Source organism: Oreochromis niloticus, linkage group LG6 (genome assembly GCF_001858045.2).
Source record: "Oreochromis niloticus isolate F11D_XX linkage group LG6, O_niloticus_UMD_NMBU, whole genome shotgun sequence".
In the NCBI taxonomy this organism is placed as follows: domain Eukaryota; kingdom Metazoa; phylum Chordata; class Actinopteri; order Cichliformes; family Cichlidae; genus Oreochromis; species Oreochromis niloticus.
The window spans coordinates 7,600,588-7,621,850 of record NC_031971.2 but is presented as its reverse complement, the minus strand read 5'-3'; the positions used below and the strand labels follow the sequence as shown (position 1 = coordinate 7,621,850).

General features: G+C 39.7%; 1 protein-coding gene across 6 annotated transcripts in view; it reads right to left on the bottom strand.

Moving 5' to 3' along the window:
• The window catches only part of LOC100709376 (protein phosphatase 1 regulatory subunit 29), a 284,542-nt gene that overhangs the window by 251,136 nt on the left and 12,143 nt on the right, over positions 1-21,263 (bottom strand). Inside the window, exon 2 of one of the 6 annotated variants that reach the window (XM_025907996.1) lies at positions 13,511-13,682. The exons of the other annotated variants lie outside the window; for them this stretch is intronic. The gene's annotated coding sequence lies outside the window, so the exon portion shown is untranslated. The remainder of the gene's footprint in view (positions 1-13,510; positions 13,683-21,263) is intronic. 6 annotated transcript variants of the gene reach the window in all.

The following is a 21,263-nucleotide window of genomic DNA, read 5'->3' as shown; positions in this document are numbered from 1 at the left end:
TTTCTTGGAGATTTGTGCACCAGACACTCTGTTCTCAGACCAAACTGGTCGATATGCCATTTATAACTGATTTTCTTTACAAAAGAGCAATTTATTTCAAATAATTTGTACATCTTTTCCAAACTTCTTTTGCTTCTTTTCCCATAACCTGTGTTTCTGAAGTCCTTAGAGAGCTTAGAGAGCCTTTTGTTGATGTCATCACACATCAGTAGCAAAGAAAACAGCAGACTGCTGATGTTACAGGTTTGAATATGGCACATTCTGTTTGTCAGCCTTCAGGGGTTTGGGTTGTTTTGCACTAAGGAACTATCAGACAATTAGATGTGAATCTGGGAAAGCCACTTGCTCTCTGACTACAAAAGAAAGAATAGAAACAGAAAGAAATTGTTGTTACTGTTTGGCAGTCTGCTGAGATGTGATACAAATCGAAATACACAAAAAGGCTTACACCTGTAGACAGCGAGCCCGCGTGAAAGAGCCTTGGGCTTTTTCTTTTCTATCTTTGCTCTCTCTCCAGCAGCGTAGTGCTCACAGCAGAGAGTAACTGGCTGACTGTGGCTCAATTCACCTTGATCCCTCTTCAACAACGTGGATAGCTCCCCAAAACAAACAAATAAATAATAGCCTACACTTATTCTTTTCAGGGTTGCAGGGGGCGCTAGAGCCTATCCCAGCTGTCATAGGTCTCCAGTCTGATGCAGGGCTAGCACACATAGACAGACAACCATTTGCACTCATGTTCACATTCACACCTATGGGCAATTTAGAATAATCAATTAACCTATCCTAACTAAGTACATGTCTTCAGATAGTGGGAGGAAGCCAGAGTACTCAGAGAGAACCCGCGCAAACACGGGAAGAACATGCAAACTCCTCACAGAAAGACTCCAGGCTGATGGTGGAATTGAACTCAGGACCTTGTTGCTGTGCGGCAACAGTGCTATCCACTGTACCACTGTGCTGCCTAAATAATTTTTTTTAAAAACAAAAATAAAAACTTCTTGGGTGTCTGGGTGTTTCTGCACAATTCAACCTTCCACCCATCTGCAGCATAACAAATACATGTGATCCCTTTGCACAAGAGCCTTTGTACTGTGGTCTTCCTTTGTGTTACACTGAAAGGTCCTGAGTTTTGAAAAAGCCTACGATCCCCTGAGAAAATGGAAGATTTTATCATAACACTAGCCCATCACTCCTTGATATAAAGAGATCTTTGGTTGTTTTCTTTCATTCTATTGTTTAAATGTGGGCTTTAGCTTATTTTGTCACTTGTTTGCCAGAACGATTACTGCATTTTTTCAATCCATTTGTTCCAACTTCTTCTTTAAAGCTAATATACAGTTACAATCAGTAAATTATAAACCTTTTAAAAAGTATAAGCAACTGCCTTTCATTGCTTTTAAATTGAAGTCCTGCCCTTTAATTGAGCACCTTTGACTAATCCTGGACACTGCCGCCATGATGTCACCCATCCCTGCTTTTTTTTTAAGTTGTATTGAAAATCAGTCACAGTAATTTAGTGTTGGTGATAGAGACCGGTTTGTTTATTTTAGACTGCTGCACGGTGGTTAGCACTGTTTCCTCACAGCAAGAAGGTACTGAGTTCAATTCCACCATCAGGCCGGCGTTTTTCTGCGTGGAGTTTGCATGTTCCCCCCGTGTTTGCGTGGGTTCTCTCCGGGTACTCTGGCTTCCTCCCACAGTCCAAAGACATGCAATTAGTGGGGACAGGTTAATTGGAAACTCTAAATTGCCCATAAGTGTGAATGGTTGTCTCTGTCTACATGTTAGCCCTGCAACAGACTGGCGACCTGTCAAGGGTGTACCCCGCCTCTCACCCTAAGACAGCTTGCATAGGCTCCAGCAACCCTGAAAGGGATAAGCGGAAGAGAACTTGAAAACCACAAGACTGACTGAAGATTTATTTATCTACGTAGGTTCACACTAAGAATAACAGAGGATTTGACCCATAGTAAAAAACACTACATGGTGACATGTGCACACTGCCCTCAGTGACCTGGCTTGATCTTGGCCTGACTATAATTATTTAACTTAAGGCTACAATTGAAATTATTATTGAAAATATAGTGTTCTCAGAGCTTAAGAAGCACCAATTTTCTCTATAAGTGGTGCTAAGAGATCACAAAGAAAGAGAATCAATGTGAGACTATCTTTGAGTGCCGTCTCCTTGAAGGAAAATGTTCACTCAAATGTGCGTGCAAATTGCACAGACAGTCATTTATAAGTACGTGGTTCATGAGGTTTAAAAAAAAAAAATGAAAAAATAGAGCAGTGCTGTCAGCAGTTTGAGATTTTAGGGATAAATAAAGGTCTTTGTTTCAGGCGTAGATCATTCTGAGGGTATTTTCTGCTTTACATTTTGAGTTGTTCCTGTGTGTGTTTTTCATTACAGTAAAAACACAAACAGTACTTGGAAATCAGAAGATCATTGCCTGTCATTTTAACATTTTTATCACAAATTTATGTTTGTAAAAAAAAGTTGAACTCGAAACCTAGAAAGTCACTTTATTGTTATCACTGATGATTACCTGCTCACTGCTCTGTTACATTAATGATTGGCTCCTGGTGGAACAAGACTTCCTAAAAGGTACCAGTTTTCTGATTGCCAAACATTGTGCTGAAACCTATTCCAGAAGACAGTTTAATGTGGGTTTTAGCAAACAAAGAGTGGTAGATGGCCAAATAAACTGCAATAAGGAAAACGATTCTGCATATATGTGTGCATGTGCATGCGCACACACAAAGTGTGCCACACACTGGAGTCTGAAAACAAACATTTTAGGCAGAGCCTGTCTGGAAGCAGAGATAAGCTCAGACCTAAACCTTGGTGGGTGGAGAAGTTTCTCCGCTAACTGGTTAGACGGAAACCAGAAAGTGAAAACAGAAAAGGATGAGGTTAAAGAGAGCAGATAGTTTTGTCTTTTGCGCTTTGTATTTATCATTATCAACCATAAACTGGCCAGCATGAGGGCAAACCAGCAGATGGGCAGACTGAGTTACTGCCATGTCTGTCACACCACGCTCAACTGTGCGTTACTCGGGGCGTTACCACAACAAACAGCAATCAGTGAGATACTGCGAAGCTGTGGGAGTGCACTGCAGTACCTGTGTGCTCATGAGTGGGCGCATAATTGTCCTTGTTATATGAAGCCTCTCTGTGAATAACTGTTTGCTGTTAATAATATACAGATTTTCGTCATCGGTTAGACAACTACCAAAGTTTTGCAACCTTTGGTAGCACACACACACACACACACACACCACACACACACACACACACAAATACAACATAGGTAAATCAAGAAAACCTGCTAAAAGCAAAGTAATCAAAGAAGATAAACACAATGGGAAATGGACTGATTCGTATATAGCGCTTTTCTACTCACTAAGCACTCACAGCACCTTATACAACTCGTGCATTCACCCAATCACTTTATCTAAGGTTTTTAGTGTTTCTATCTAACATTCACTCACATTCACGCTCCGATGGATGCATCCGAGGGCAACATGGTGTTAGTATCCTGTCCAAGGATATTTCGCATGCAGACTAGAGCAGACGGGGATTGAACTACTAACCTTCCGGTGAGTAGGTGACCCGCTCTACCACCTGAGCTACAGCCAGACAAGCTGAGCTACTTTGGGTCTTTACAGCTCCGATATGGCGTGTGGCTTGTTTTAGGTCGAATGTCATGAAATAGTCTTGATGTGAGTAATAGCACATATTGGGTTTGCCAGATGTGATCCAAATTTCAGAATAAACTTGACCCTCAGCCATTAAATGTGCACCTGTCTCTGTGTTTGGGCAGCTGTGTTCATCCAGAGTCAGGGGCATCAGTAAAGGCCAAAACCTGTAGCTATAGGCCGCATCTGAGACAAACATTTACCGATACCAGAGCTTCCTCCTCATGCACTGTTTGACCTGAAATGCTAGCAGTACATCATTTTTCCTCGAGCTATGACAGAAGTCAATGGATAGGCAGCGTTTAACCAGAGAATAATTTATACTCCATACATTTATCCATCCATTTTTCCAGCGATTACCTTGGCAGAGGTTACGGGGGCAGCGGTTTAACCAGACCTCCTGGAACCTCCCTCTCCCTGTTCACATGCTCCAGCTCCTCCAGATAAACACTGACGAATTCTGAAGCCAGCCAAGAGACACAATCTTTCCAGCCCAAAGCACTTCACATAGGAGTCATCCAGGAGGCCGATAACCGAACAACCACAATTCCTTTCCATGTGGATGAGAAGCGGCTCCACTGAGGCTGCTACGTCATAACTGAGCTCCTCACTCTATCCCTAAGGGTGAGCATAGACTCCCCCTTAGGGATAGGTGATGCTCATTTCTGGGACTTGTGTCTGCTATCTTTATCTCTCAGTCAATACCCAGAGCTCATGGCAAGAGGTGAGGTGAGGCGTCGACCTCTGGGAAAAAATTTACACTCGGTATGGACAGGTAACAGATGAGGGAGGCGGTGATTATTTTCAGACACGACAGAGTCACGGAGCACTAGTTGGAGGTAATTTGCGTAATGTGAGTTCCTTATTCTGTGTGATAGGAGTTAAATGAGCGTTCTCGGAATAAACAAACTATTAATGTAAGTAATGTTGAATCACGGGTGAGATGCGATCTGTGTTTGGATCTCAGTGTCACACCCGCACAGACCTCAGCCATGTCTATCTCAGCCCCCGCGGGGGTTTAGCACTGTGACTGTTAACTCTTGGTAAATGTGTGAACACCCTGCATGGCAGGGCACCATTTTGTGTCAAAGTGTCACAGTGGCAGGCCATAGTGAAGAAAACTTTGGTGAGAAAACCTGTGAGCGAAAAGGGAAAAACCCGGATGCCACGTCGAGTCTAACTGCCGCAGCTGCAGTCCAAACTGTTCAATCAGTCGGCTTGGCTGAGAAACCGGAGGAAAGCAGCAGAAAGCAGGCACCATTTTGTGTTTATCAAAGCAGTTTATTCAGTACTGAGCTAATTCAACTCACAGCTAGGAAAATGAACCTCTCAGCGCCGCATTAACACTCCTGTATCAAAGAATAACATCAGCTGTGGAAAATGAAACTGACTTTGAGAGTGCCCGATCTATAGAAAGCAAAAAACGACATTTTCTCCTCTCTGTATTATATTCTGAGGTCAGCTATCACTTCGAAAGATGTTTTCATTTTAACCTTAGTCCATTAAAAAATAAATACATCAAGCTTTCTATGCTTCTTAAGATCATGTCAATAAAGGCAAAGCAGTCTCCTTGTCAATGTGCTAAGAAATAATAGCAAAATAAGGTTGTATCTGCACCCAGAGAAGCTACGTGTAATCATTTTTGCTACAACTGAAGCACGGCTATTAAGGTAATGCAGACAGAAGCAGGTGGGAGAATGAGCGAGGGGTGAGCTTTGCAGGCAGGTGTAAATCAGCATCAAGCAGGCACAAACCTCAGGCGATCAGTGATCAAGGCAACAATGGGTAGGCGAAGTGCAGAACTAAAAAAAAAAAACCCAGAAAGAAGGCCACAAACACGCTAGCAGCAAAGGAAGGAAAGCCAATAATGGGGGAAAGAAACTCAAGAGGACCAGCAGGTAAGGCACAACAGATGAGGACAAAGTAGTAAACTATGGCTCTAATGAGGGAATGTCGAACAGATGAGCAGGTATGTGTGTGTGCACACACACACACCTGACATCCTCACTAAGACATGAAAACAAGTTTGTGTGTGTGCATTCGTGTGTAAAGTTGTGTGACTGTAAAAGGCTGTCTGAGCTACCCCTGGCCCACTTCAGTGTTTTTTACTCTTATAGTGAAAATAAAGTATGCCTTGTGTCACTTTGAATGTTTTTATATATCAGGACTTAATAAAAAATGATTAGTTGCTTCCAGGTCTTGAAATTAGATACATTTATAATTTGAAACAAAACCTAAGCCAAAGTACAGACACAGTGTTGAAAAACTAAGTGCATCACATGATTAGATGGTTTGTAGAGACACCGTCAGCAGCAACAATCTTTTTCCGTATCACTGTGTCATTTATGTGGAAAAATCTTGGCCCACCCCTATTTTTTTCTGTCTTTTGCAGTTTCTCTCAGCTCTGGGCAATCTGAATTTTGGGTGAATTTGCTCAGACGTTCACTCCTGGGAAGACTGGTGACTGTCATTAATGTTTTCCACAGGAATGATGGATTTCAAATTGTTTGGAAATGGCCTGAAAATCTTTTCCAGATTGAAAGGTAGCAACAGTTGCTTCCCTAAGATCCTGATGTCTTTCTACCTGTGAACTGTGTTGAAATCAGAGTTATTATAGTTTTACTTTTTCCAATTAGTTATTATTTGTATTTCACTTCGACTTTTTGTTTTGAATTCAGTTTTAGTTTCAGTTATTTTTTCAAGTGGATTTTCTTATTTCGGCTGACTTTTTATTATTGAAAATGTTACTTTTAGTTTAGTTTTTATTAGTTTCTTTGTTAGTTTATTCTTTTAAGAATGATTGTATGGAGGGAGTATGTCAGAGGAAAAAATTATGAAAATCTTTACAGTTATTACAATAACTGTAATAACTGTTAAAGCTTGACACATTATTGACAGCAGTGGACTGGCAGTCTAGTAGACATCCACAGTCTCAGTACAGACGTCAGTCAATGCATCATCAGGTAAGTTGTAACAAACTTTTTACAGATACTAAAACTAAGGATAATTTCTCTATACTTTTATTGTAGTTTTCCAAGTGCACATAATTGTTTCAGTTAGACTTTTTTCCAAAATCCTAGTTTTTATTTGTAGTTTATTTAATGAAAATGCATTCTTGCATTCTAGTTATTTTTAAATAAATAATGGCACAGTGTAATAGAACGTCATGTGTTGTAGATGAGCTCAGAATGGTCTTTGAAGTTTAAACTAATGTAAGCAGGAAACACTGACCCTGAATCAGCAAAAGTTTATCCTGATTTTTTTCATTACCTAGCATCTGTATGTATGCATACATGAAAGTAGAAAATATGCATTTATTATCGACTTCCAATCAATAAATACTTACATGTTCATTCTGCTTTAATCAGGTTAAGATTCAAAGACCGTTCCGAGCTGATCTCAAGCTCTCACACATCATCTCCCATGTTGATCGACAGCTCTGTTGGATAATTTCACTATAAAAAGCCGTTTTCATTCTCATGTGTCAGTTCTCAGTGGAGGACAGACTTCAGCTTATTTTTAGATGATGGATTTGGCTTTTAAGTAAATGACAGGAGACTGTTTTGGTCTGATAAACACTCAGCAGTCACTCTTGACAAGTAGCTGAAATAAAAGCGAGGCGCGATGCCTTTCAAAACGGAGACAAAACAATGTGAAGACCAACCCGGACAAGATGAAATAAAAAAGGCAGGTTTAAAAAATAGATTAATTGGATGTTTGGTGCAGAAATTTATCATTTGAAACATTAGAGGTCCTGCTGAGTCAGTAAAACAAAACAAAAAAATCACTTTACGCTGTTTGCCACAAACACAATCAAATAGAGACAAATGCTGTGCGATGAAAGCAGAAAATAGCACAGGCGTACGGAGACAGCATATACAATACGTACACACAAGATACATTCACAGGCTCCCTGTCATATTTCTGGTTATGAACTCTCGCTCTCTCTGTTCCTCACACATATTTATATATACAAACATAACACATGCACACATGTACACTCAGTACTGTTAACTCGACTTTCTTTGATCCTTACTCAGCACAAGCACATTCACACACACACACACATCTGTGAGGTCAACAACCCCGACTGGTGTCTGTCTGAGTAAAGCTGTCGTTAAACCTTTAACCCCCTCCCATCACAGATAGTCCTCCATTTCTAATACACACACACACTCACTCTCTCTCTGCTCATCTAACCATCCATCACATTCTGTCATTTATGTCAATCATCTGCTATCACGGCTTCTTTTATTAAATTCTTCTCATCCTCATTTCCTCCTGTCACTCTCAGCCTAACTGTACATACAGCATCTCCATTTTTCTCTCCCAGCACTCTCTCTCTGCCTTACTTTTTGTTGCTGTTTGCTTTTTTGGTCACTTTTCGCTCAACTCTCACTCAGTACTCAAATGCCTGGCTCGAAGAGAGAGACTATAAATTCATTAATGCTGGTTTTTACCAGGGCAGCACGGTGGTGGTGCACACGAGCTCTCTCCACGGCTGTGTGGGTTTCCTCCATGTGCTTCCTCCCACAACCCAAAGACATGCATGTTAGGTAAACTGGTGATTCTAAATTGGTCAGCTGTGCGGATCTAAGAGTGTGCGGTTGTCTATCTCTCTGTTTTAGACTTGTTATGGAGCGGAAACTTTCCAGCTTGGGGTGATAGAAAGAAAACTGAACTGAATGCAAAAGAAACCCGAGTACATCCAGTCAAAGACCTTCTTTTCATTCTCAGCAACCCTGTTTTTGTTGCCCAGTGCAGACCTTTGTTTTGGTCCTTGCAGTAATGTTCTTGGTCCATGCTAGCTCCCATGTCATGTCATCTGATATTCACAGTATTGCAGAATTCTCTATATTTCATTAAAATTCCCCACAGACCACACAATTTCCAAATTCATACTCTCTTAGCATCAAACAGAGCGACTTCAGTGATTCTCATCCTTTCATATCATAGATTTGTTATTTTTTCATCTCTTTTGCTCTTACCTCACCTTAACTGATCCCTTTCATCCGGGTTCTACCAAACGTTGGCTCAAAGGGACTGATTTTTTTTCTTCCTTTATTTTGTCTTTTTGTTAATGTTATGGGGTTTTTACCATTAAAAAATGCCTTAGAATAACAGTTTGTGTCGACTGGGGTGATATAAAGAAAACTGAACTGGATGCAAAAGGAACCTGAGCGTATCCAATCATGGAGCTTCTCTTCTTTCCCCAGTGACCCTGTTTTTGTTGCCCAGTGCAGACCTATTTTTTGGTCTTTGCTGACAAAGGCATCTTTAGCAGTTTCAGCTCATTTGAGACAAAGTTTAATAAACAGTATGTTCCCAAGTCCAAATCCCAAGACAACAAATGCTAACTCGCAATAATACCATGTTCAAAGTGGGCAAGGTTTCACTTGTTTTGCCTTTGGCAGCATTTAACTGAACACTAGCATATGTTCCAAACACTGTCTAATTTATATCATAGCCAAAGATACACAATGTTTGAGTTTCTCAAATGTAAAACTGATGTACATGAGTCAGTATCTATTCCCAGGAGACGTTCTTACTGAACCTCGCACTTAAGCTTCAACTCTCCACTTCAGACGGAATAACACACACACACTTGGAATGAAAATGTTCCTGTCTCCAAATGACTTTGGGTCACCCTCTATTGTTTAAATGTGCTATAGGCTGTAAATAAAATAGAGGCGTCAGTCAATGCAAAAAGGTTTCAGGGTTTTGTTTTGTTTTTTCACTTCCAAAGAAACAACAAAATTCAGTTGCTCAAATTCAAGGTTCAGTTAGAAACATCCTCCAAAGACCTGCTTTTTACTTTCTTAATTTGAATACATTTCAAAGCCTGTATTTTTTACTTTTACTTGAGTAAAGAAGTTGAATTATTACTTCAACTTTTACTGAAGTATTTTTAATAGTAGTATTTGCACTTATACTTAAGTACAGGATGTCTGTACTTTTGCCAACTACGGCCGTCAGAGACGAAAGGCGATGGACAAAAAAATGCAACAGTATCTTTGGTAGTGGCTGTAAAACAGTGATCCTGCTGTGTGTCGCCGAGTTAAGAAGCTTATGCCTAAGTTCAATCAGGAGATCTGTAATCATTCACCTGCCTGCTTTCCTGGGTGTTTGTTTGCCAGTTTGTTCATCACTTCACTACCACTTTCCCATGGTGTCAATCTCAACACTGACATCATTACTCTAGTCCAATCATCTTCTTGACTGCCTTCCTTGAGCCAATCAGCCTCCACTCTACATGGTTCAAATCTGTGCTCTCTGTCATTCTCTGGACTTCAGAGGGGGTCCTGCCCAAAATCCTATCACAGCTGGGATTCTGTTCAGCCATGATGCATCAGAGTCTAATCGCCAAACACATTGATTAATGCCATCTCACAAAGTGACTGCTTTGGCCTACTACTAACCAACTAATGCAGTATGAAAAGACAAGCCTGTCACTTTCATCATCACTAGAACCAATACTAATAAATATTTGTACATTTTATTATCACACAGTCTAGATGCATGAAAACTTGATACTCAAGTTTGTTACATATATGGTGCACTTGTGGCTTGAAATGAACTAATAAGAGTCATAAACTAGATGGAAAGTGTGTAAGAGCTTAGTTTGTTTTGGTCACCTTGATCAAAGTGTATGTGTTGTGTAAAGACATAAACTCTGGGTTTCTCAGACATCAGCATTCAAACGGCGGTAAAAATTTCTACTTAGATTTCCTGTTGTCTGCTCAGCTATCATCACACAGTAGCATGCCATTTCTATTCATGCTTTTTGCATTTACTCGCTATAAGAACAGCAAATGTTAAAGCTTTTGTGTTTATCCGTAGATGCTGCCTCCCTGCTGTGTTCTATTAATCGATAACAGTGTGCAGTAACACTGTAATGGATTTCTATGAAAATGTCACGGGTTATTTATTACTTTCAGATTGAGCATGACATCAGGCGGGGATGTGATTTCAGAGAGCACATTCGTGATAACTGCCAATGCGCCTGAGCTAGTCAACCACGGTGATTATCTGGCTTTGCGGAGAACATAAACAGTCAGAGACCCAACCTCTAAAAGGCAATCTCATCGCTAAGCCGATCTTTGTGTGCCGAATTATTGCGGCGGAGAGAGTTTCTTTGCGGCTAAGATGTATCGAAAAGCATGTTCAGATCAGCTGAGACATCTGCCAGGATGAGGTGAAGCCACTTACAGATCAAAGAGATGAATGGCTTTGGTAAACATTCATGACTGCTCGCAACTACACAGAAAGAGATTAAAAAGGTAAACACGAGATAAAGAGATACAGCAGATTCTGATCTATTTAGCTTTTCTTTTTCTGAGTTTTGCTGAGGAGAGTTTAAGGCTCCTTCCCCGCTACCATCGACTTGACGAACAGGCACAAGAAAGAGTTTTGGAACCAAGGAGGATCAAACTTTTATAAAGACTTATTTGTTCATTGACACAAATACATGTTCACATAAACAGTCATACACATACACGTAAACAGTCTTTGTCACTCCCCAGCTGCTTTCTTCCCTGACAAAAAAAGCGTAGTGAAAGCGTTTCTCAGTGCTGTCACCCTGAGCTACCTGCCATCAGAATTAAACCGCAGAGAGTAGGCGAGATGTGAATTACAAAGCATCACCTGTCAAGGTCGCCTCAACTTATTGGCTAACTGCTTTCCAGGCAATGTATTTTTCTCCTAAAGACGGTTTCCTGTAAATCCTGTTTCTGCTTTACTGAGGCCTGTCATAGCACCTTTGTGTGTGAGAGTGTGAGGGCTCGCTATTTAAAGCACTCCTGCGGTGGTTGAGCTACACGGAGGTGCAAAAGTCTCTCAGGTGAAGAAGCATTTTAGTTGGTTTGAAACTAAATGAAAACATGTTGTCATGCTGATGTAAAAAAAAATGGGGGTGTGATTTTTGATAAATTTGTTTAAGAATTATTATTTTTAAAGTAATTTTTAGCAACTCAGAGTCATTGCCAAGGTACAGTCTACCTCCCTATCTCCCACCAAAGGACCAGAGTTAGTCATACTTTTATCACTTCCTGTCTGTACTTTGGTATGGACCAATCATCTGTGTCCTGCCTGCAGTTAGTCCAGAATGCAGGGACTCATCTTTTAACTGGTATTAAAACGGGGAACACAACACACGCGCTCCTGTTGTCCCTTCATTGGCTTCGTGTTCATTTTAGGACTGACTTTTAAGATTTTATTGCTTGCTTTTAAACAGAGTTTTAAACAAACTGGCACCTTTATATCTGTATGAACTGCTTCACATTCACACTGGTTAGAGCTTGTCTGACCAGTTGTTCTGACATATGTGATGGCCACTACCCCTCCTCACTGCATTTAAACTTTTTGTTTTTTTGAAACACCTTTATTTTCCTTGGCATTTGGCTCCAGTGTGGCTGCATTTTATTGTCTGCTTTTACTTTATGTTTTTATTTTATTCTGTTTTATTGATATGCCTTTAAATGTGCAGCACTTTGGTCTTCTGTGCTATAGAAGTAAATTTGACCTTGAACCTGGAGACAATAAGAAGTGTGTTTTTTCAGTTTGTTACATCATCATTGCTACATCGGTGCCCGCTCACTCTGATGTTCTTTTATGACCAGTGTCACACTAACAACTGTCAGGAACCCCCAGCAACCAGAGATGCTTGGATTGATGCAAATATAAATATTATCGATACCAACGGTTGTACTGGTATCACATCAATACCAGCACAATAGGACTGAGACTTTGTCTCTATCCTCTAAGTTCAGAATGCAGATCACGCAATTGCATTACTACTGACCCTCTATTTACTTGGTGTCAGATTGACACCAGAACTTGCAGTATCGCACACACCTATCAGCAACTACTGGCTACTGGTCAGGTGGACACATTTTCCTTTCAGACTAGTGGTTGTCAGCCAGTCCCCAAACCTGAGTGAGTGAGAGCCAAAATAAACTTTGGAGAAAATGTCTTTGCTCCAGTAGGTAAAACCTGACGCTTACAGTTGAGATTTAGAAAGCTGTGACAGTTTTTAGAGCAAGGCTCCAAAGTATAAATTAGAGATAATACAAGTGGTATCATGTGCTCTTTATACATTAAACCAAAAACCACTGATCCACCAATTTGTCTCCAAATGGGTGAGAGCTATCCACAAATCTGCAGAATGGCAGATTAGAAGACAGAGAGACAAAAAAGATTATTTTTCTGTGTCCCATCACTTTATCAATACATGGCACTGCATAGGCCTAGATTAAGCAGACAGCAGCTTGTTTCAGCGTAATTCACAGTAATCATAAGACTGTAGACTCCTGAGCAAATAAATCTCTAAAACATGTCTTGAATGTGATTCAGGCCTTGTTCTTTGTGATGGAAACATCAGGTCACAGCGAAGATGCACGTGTGTCTCTCTCTATAATTACACACAGTCCGTTGAGATGACATCAACACCTTAAATAATTTGGATAGAACACACCACTTCAACTTTAGTGGTCGGCAAGAAAATGTCCAATTCCAGGTTACATGGTTCTTAGATTAGATGAAATGAAAGTTTAATGATCCCTGTTGGAAAATGGGGACATGACCACAGCAAAAGGGGGAAAAAAAGAAGAAAAAGCATTATACAATGAAAAATGCAATATTTCGTCTTGTACTGTATGTCATTACTGACAAGGCTTTACAACTGATTCATGTCTTATGTCAAAAGCCTAAAGCATATGATCCGTTCATTAGCTGGGGCATATGTAAAAAGCTTTACGCTGCTCACTAGAAAGGACACTGACGACGAAGTATTCGACAGGTATTTACTTACATTCTGTCCCAGCTTCCCCTACAGGCTTAACAGTATCTGTCTGAATTAGAGTGAGAAGCAGGGAAGGAAACGGTTCCCGAGTTATCCTCACACAGAGCTGAGCAGCAGTAGACAATTTGCAAGATAAGGTCAGTCGTCCATAGCCAGACCTTTCTGCGTACTTCGTTTAGCACTGTAAAAGTGAGCAGAAAGTGGAAGAAGTGGGAATGAAATCAGGGGAAATCTCTACTTTTTCAAATAGAAGCACTTCAGCCTAACTTAAGTGACTGTTAGCTGGCATCAGAGCACCTTTGCACCGAGTTACAACAAGTGAAGTGATTGGTCTAAATGCAAGGACATGATAAGAGCTAATACAGAAAGAAATGGGGTGGAAACTAATCTGCCTTCATCATCCACCAGCTGTGGAGTGGAAGTGGAAATTGGTATTTTTTTGTGTGAAACATCCAATCAGAGAAAACTCAGATCAGACAGTTCAAGCAAAGGCCAGATAATTTTTCACTCTTCACCAACTGTGGTGTGGAAAGTGGGAATCGTTTCCTCTGTAAAACATCCACTGAGCCAGACTAAGATCAGATAAATAAAGTACGTCTCGTGTTCTTCAGCTATTCAAAATGTAATTACCCGGTGCTGTATCTGTTCAGGTCTGCCTACAGGCGTGTATCTGCCTGAATGAGAGGAATGAATAGCAAATGTAAATGTAATTGTTCACGGCGAAGAGCAGAGTGTATAAACTGAGAAGCTTTTATCAGAGATTTAAACGTGTAAACATAACGTTTCCCGACTTTATTTAAATGCATGCACGGTACATGTGCTGGACAAGTCTTGAATTTAGATATCAAGCTAGAAAAATGAGTTGATGATTGAGATTAAAAGTTTTCAAAGAAACACTTTTATTGACTGACAGAACTGCAATTTGAAATAAAATATCTTTATTTTGTGCCTGAAAAGCAAATCACTTGTGAGACATATCTGTGCAAAAAAAAAGACTTTAAATGTTAGGTCCATCATGGATTTATATCTCATGAAGTTTCAGAGGCATGTGACAAAATACTTTTGCAGTGTTTTACAATTTACCAGAATTACTGTTTTGACAATGGTACCTTTCAGCGCCTTGTCAGCCCAGGAAGTGTAGAAAAATATGACATCTTCTTTAAAGGAAACAGATGTTGACTGTAACTCTTACTAATAATTTGAGAAATCCATGTCTATCCAAAGTCAATTACTGACTCTGTGTTCTTTACTGTTACCAGTGCTTCCCCCGAGTAGCTCAGCCACTACAGAGTAAAAATAAGATGACACTCACCTTATGACTAAGAAAAATCGGTGGTCACTGGTCCAAGTGCTTGAGGCAACCAACCAGTTATCCAGAGTTTGAAGTTTTAATCACAGGGAATGAACATGCTGCCTAGTAGGAGGCGACCTGTCTGTGAACTGCTGATTTGAGGCATGTTGTATAGAGCACATTGAGTAGAGTAGAAAAGTGCTATATAAGAACCTGCTACTTTAAAAAGACAACCCTGGTATCAAAGTGTAAGGGAAAAGGAGATTTTGTATATGCTATAATTTGTTTTGACCCAGCCGCCTTTCCCACATGATGATAAAATGTATGAAATTAACCCAAAGTGCACTTTAGTGTTCTCAAAAGAATTCTCAGAAAACATGTAGACTACCTGTACTTCTTACTATGTCATAATCATTACATTGATGTAGTACTGAAACAAAAAAACGAACAAAAATGTAACTGAAACTTTTTAATCAGAGTGAAGCATCAACTCAGCTTGGTCAGTTGGCTAGGGCCAAAGCATGAGACGATACCTAGACTCTACAAACGTTGCACAGGTAGTTCAAGTCTTCAAGGATGGCACATCAATAAGTGCCATTGCCAAAACATCTGTTGTCTTCCAGCACAGTCTCAAGAGTATGGAGCAGAGATTCTAGGAGACAGGCAGTTACTCTAGGAAAGCTGTACAGGGCCATAGAAGGTCCTTAACCTATCAGCAGGACTGGTAGCTGCTCCGTTGTGCAAGGTGGGACAGGATGAACACTGCCAGAGCTGCAAATGACCTCCAGCAGGTCATTGGTGTGAATGTCTCTGACCAAACAATCAAAAACAGACTGCAGGAAGAACCCAGGACCCAGTGCACCACTGTAGGGTCTGACAGTGGATCCAAGGCTTTCATCCTGATACCCAATGGTAGTCAGTGTGTTCTTTTTCCTAGACTGTAGAGGTCTGTGTGTCCCCCCATGGACATGCAGTTTGACCTTCGATCGTCCAGGAGCACTGAATAATATAACCATTGTTGATCACAGAATGTTTAAACTTCTGCTTTACTGCAGATTGTGATACTTGGAGTGGGTGTAAGTTCAAATATACAGGAAAAGATAGACTGAATTAAAAAAGTGCCAAAAATTTGAGGCACTTGCATCATTTTCATAGTATAAGTTTAAATATTCTATGACATCAATAAATATCTCAAGGGTATAGCACAAAAATTACACTGAATGTCAGCTGAAAACTTTCTTCAGAGTTGTTTGTTCTTATATCGAATGTATGTAAGAACTGTATTTCTTCAGTAAGGAGCAACCCACAATCAGCCCTTCTTGTATAGCCATGTTTTGAACATGGCATGAACTGTAACAACAAAGTCATACATTTTCAAAGAAATTGCACATATATTTTTGTGCAAAAACCGGTCATTTTAGGCATTTGGACAAAGGTTTTTCTTTTCACAATGGCAGCCGTGGCATTTTAAAAGACTTGCGTATTCCCACTGTTAAGTGTCTTTGTTAGGTGTTGAGCTATCATGTACCATTAGAGCAGTGTCTTGCCAGTGCCTTGGCAATGATTTTTCATGTTTTGATGATTACAGAGGAGAGTGCTGTTTGACATAACTGCAAATTCACATATGATTTTTTTTTTTTTAATTATTGCAATAAAGCATCTCAAGCATCATGATCATGGTACATGGTGGAACACAATTTTCCAGCCCTATTTATTGATCCCAAAAATCACTGTTCCTGCTGGAACACCAACCTGCTGAGCCGCCATTTTCACTGAAGCTCCAGCCATCTGTGCCCCAACCCGCTTTCAGAGTCACTTAGATAACTTCCCCTTACGGAATCGAAACCATTTAGGTCTGCTCAGCATTTTTCCACAATTCATGGCATATGTTTGGATGTTAATTGCTTAATTGTACTATGCAGCACAACTGTGTGGAAACATCTGCATTCATAGCATATTGCAATTGTTTTTTCAGGTTGTTCCGGTTTATTGTTTAATATTTCCTTTGGGTATGTTTATTACAAGACAGAAACATGAAGCTTTCTCTGAATTCTGAATGCCAAAGTATTGTTGTGCTTCTTTTTTGCCAGAGGAACAACCAGAATGCCTCTAATTGACATGTGTGTCCCATGTACTACTCCTCTGACCTTTGAGAAATTGTTGTTTACTGCCAGATTTTGTGAGAAATTATGCAACATTTCTTTTTTTATTAACAGCATTGCTACTAAGACAGTTTCTGTGTGCCAGCGCTTAGAAGTGATTGCAAATCATTAGTCTTCTTCAAACATGGTTAAAAGACATATAAAAAAATTGCCATAAGAGTCTGTCAAGCCTTAAGAATCTTTCAAGGCTGTGAGCTCATCACTACCAGTGTAACAACACAGGACCAAAGGAATTTCAGGGTACAATTTTGTGCATGTGCTTCAAAGTAAAGAGAGCCAGTACGATGTGTCAACTGTCAAGTGGCTTTACTGCCGCTTCAAGTAGAGCAGACAATGTTCCTCCATGACTATGATGACTGATTGTTCAGCATGGTCCAGTCTATGTGAGAGTTTAAAGACCTAAAATTACACAGTGCTACAATAAATAAATGGACTGGTTCTGTGGTGCTTTTCTACTCAAGCACTCCAAAGGTCTAATACAACACATCACATCAGGGCTCTTTATATTGTAAGGTAGACGCTTCAAGTAATACAACCAAGAAAATCCCAATAATCATATGACCCTCTATGAGCAAGTGCTTTGGTGACAGTGTTAAGTAAAAACTTCCTCTTAACAGGAAGGAACCTTGAGCAGAACCAAGCTCAGGGAAGGGCGGCCATCTGCCATGACCAGTTCGGGTGAGGGGAGGAAGACATGTTTAGTATCTTCCCCAAGGATACCTTGGCATGCAGACCAGGGCAGCCAAGGGTCAAACCACCAACCTCACAATAAGTAGATGGCCTGCTCCACCTCCTGAGCCACAGAGAGTGCAAGCAGCACTAGCGAGAACAGCGATTACCCAAACAGGACAACAGACACAGTAAGAAGTGAGAGAGACGTGGCAAAAGAGCAGAGCTGGAGCCTTGCTTTAAATTTGTGGTGAGGCTCTATTAGCGCATCACGTTTTCTGTGCTGTGACAGCAAAAGCTGCCCTACACAACATTGTCACTTCTGAGTCCGAGACATTTGATAAACATGGCTCCTTAGTCTGTGGCGCCCACTAATGCACCACTTCAGCGTGAATTTTTGAGCATCTCAGGTGTGGAAAAAACACTTCTATGCTGTAGAGCTGAAGGCACAGCGATGGTTGTCTCCTACATATTTAAACAACCAAGCTGCTGCCACGCTGAGTTTAACTGAACCCAGAAGTAATGTTGAAGGAATATGGAGATAAAAGCAAAATGTAATCTCATGATTTTTGTTTGGTAGGCACTGATTTATGCAGCTTTGCCGTGATGCTTTTGGAGTTTTTCTGGCATGTGAAGTTCTGACAGAGAATTTGGGGACTCATTGTGCGAAAAAACAATCCTCTAAAGAAATGCTCTGCTTTGTGCTTTGAAACTATTGTCGCTAAGTCTTATGTTTCACTGCTTGCTTTGTGAAACTCCTGATGTGCTGTGGCTGCAGCTTAAAAAGGTACTGTTAAAGGAAAATCCAGTTTTGCTCTCTTATTAGTCTGCAGACATAAAAACAAAATACCTGGTTGAGATACTCGGTTCACAAATCTGCGAGCTTATTAATGTTACGTGGATCTCGCTTGCACGGCCAAGTCAGCTTTGACTCGTAGGGAATGGACATGATACCTCTGCCGGGATCCCGGCACAGTAAAATCTGATTTCCGTCTTGCCTGGTGGCCCCGTCTCCAGAAGTGTGCTGTCATAAATATGCAATCAAGGACAAAGGAAATAGTGTCGCCCTCTGGCAAAAATAGTGCTGTCCTCCTAAAAGGAATTATAAGTTAATAATAAGTTTTTACTTTTTATTCAATTGTTTTTATTGTCTACAAAACTGACAATTGTGTATTGGTGGAAGAATATTTTGTTGCATGTGAAGGCCTACTATGTGGTCCACTTTGAGTCCTACCTGTGTTTGAGCAAATTAATCAAATTTAAAAGGAGTCTACTTCCATCATGAACAAAATAAATAGCACTGTAACAGCTTTAAATTTAGTACAAATAATGAAACAATCAGGAAAGTTTTTATTTGATTTTGACTAATGTCCAGACGCAGATCAAGCACATCAATAAGTTATCATTTTTTCCATGAAAGTTTGGATTTGGAATTCATACAATATTGCAAATGTTGGTATCGAGCTGATACACTCCTTATAAAGGAAGCTCAGTAGGGAGAGCAGTATGTCATGACTTATGAGAGGAATCAGCATCAATTTGCAAATTCTGAACACAGTTTAATCAACACTAAATCACTGTGCTTTTTAACACAACAAAACACACCTTTGAAAACTGAACTTAAGTGATAGAAACAAACTATCAGTCCAATCACACTAGTATCGATCGCATATACTACTGCATGTTTATGAATGCATTGTCCATTGTCTCACATTCATTGTAGAAATTTGGAGATCAAGACAGGAAAGAGATGTGGCCTCCACTTGGTGAAGAATGAATTATTTCACTTCCAATGAGCTTGAAAGTGTTTAAACTGTAAAGTTCATGCAAAGCAAATGCTGGCATTTGACTGAGAAAAATGAAATGTTTTGCTTTTGCTGAAATTCTGCTTTTCTTTCAACTTTGTCCCCAAGAGGAATTTTCATTATAAACCCAACTAAATTATTAGGAAATGTGTGAGAAATCAATGCTTTGTGTTACAAAACTATACCACATACTGTACTCAAATACACAACAGGTGTAGGGTTATTTTAGTTAAATATGCCTTCTAAAATTGTGAATATATTCTGAAATCCAGAATAACGCAAAGACATTGCAAATTATACAAAAGGGCTAAATCAGAGGCTGATTCTTTAGGCCAAATTTCTTTCCCTCATCAGTAAATGACGGTCTTTTCATTTTATCGCTGTGGGAATTTGCATTTCTATCTACTTTCCAGTCACTTCAAATTCGTTTTTTGTGAGTACCTCTGGCAATGTGGTAGCACATTGCAAAGTTTCAGGTAACAAGATAATCTGTACAAGTTAAAACTACCAAATAGAAGTGTGTGTGTATGTGTGCCCAAAAGAGACAGTGAACAGTCCCGAAGCCATATAAGAACTTCATTCAAAAACACCATCAGCTCCCAGTAGAGTCACCTGTGTTCATCATAAACAAGTTTTGAGGGCACCTCACCGCAGTCTTTCTTCAGGCTAAACAGAGCAAAACACGGAGTCGTGAGACTCCTGAAAGACTGTCAGCCGTTGCTTTGCAAGTTAGATTGTGCAGAACTGCATGCTTTACATTAAAAATCCATATTTAAAATGTTTACTATAAACTTTTTAAAGCAATTTGTACAGTTATATGTACTTGGTATCCAAATGCAATTTATTTTACTGACTTTACAGACTCATTTTCAGCTTACTATACTTCGACTACTAGTTCAGGCAGATTTGAAAATTTGTAAGATGTTGTAACTGTTCAAGACTGAATTTGATGATTTGATGATTTCAGAGGCGGGAGAAATACACACATTTGTTACTTAAGTAGAAGAAGCAGATACTTGTGTCATAAAATACTGTGGTAAAAGCTTAAAGTTGAACGTTGCTTTGAGTGAATGTACAAGTCACAGTAAAAAGGTGCAGGATCTGTGATGTACTCAGAGTATACAAGTAAAAAGCAGCTCTTTGGAGGATGTTTCTACCAGCTATCTTTTTGCAAAGCTAACTGAATCTCATGTCATATTAATAAATAATATTAATAAAAACAATATAATCATATTTAGAGTCCCGTCTTTTCTGTCTTGCAACTTTCTCTATCTCTGACACATTAACCTTTCTTTTCTCTCCCAGGGAACAACTGTACTGTTGGCTAGCAAGCACATTGTGTGACAAACTGCAGAGAAAAACTTGAAGTGCTGATATTTGTTGAGCTGTTTGGAATATTGCATTTAAAATTTCCTGCTAGGTTACTTCATTCACATACATGCTTATGTGTGACCAGAGCTTATTGACAGTGCATTTTGAACACCATGTCAGATCATTCCAAACCACTTTAACACCCCAGGTTTGTGCAATAAAAGATGCATCCATTTTTTTGTAAATTATTTTTCATTTCGACATCGTTCATGTCAGTCGTGTGCAAAAAGACACCAACAATGAAAGCACTAATACTAATAGAATATTTTTTTTATGTGTTAGTGTCTCCTCCATTCAGGTTTAAATAGGTTTGAAAAGGCGCACAGTGCTGCACAATGATTATTAACTCCCCTTAAATGATTAAAACCTAAAGTAACAAGTCTGCTTTAAAAATGTGAGGAGTATAAATTAAAGATCTTCGTGTAGAGAATAAAATGTGCTGAAAATTCTACATTTCTGTAACA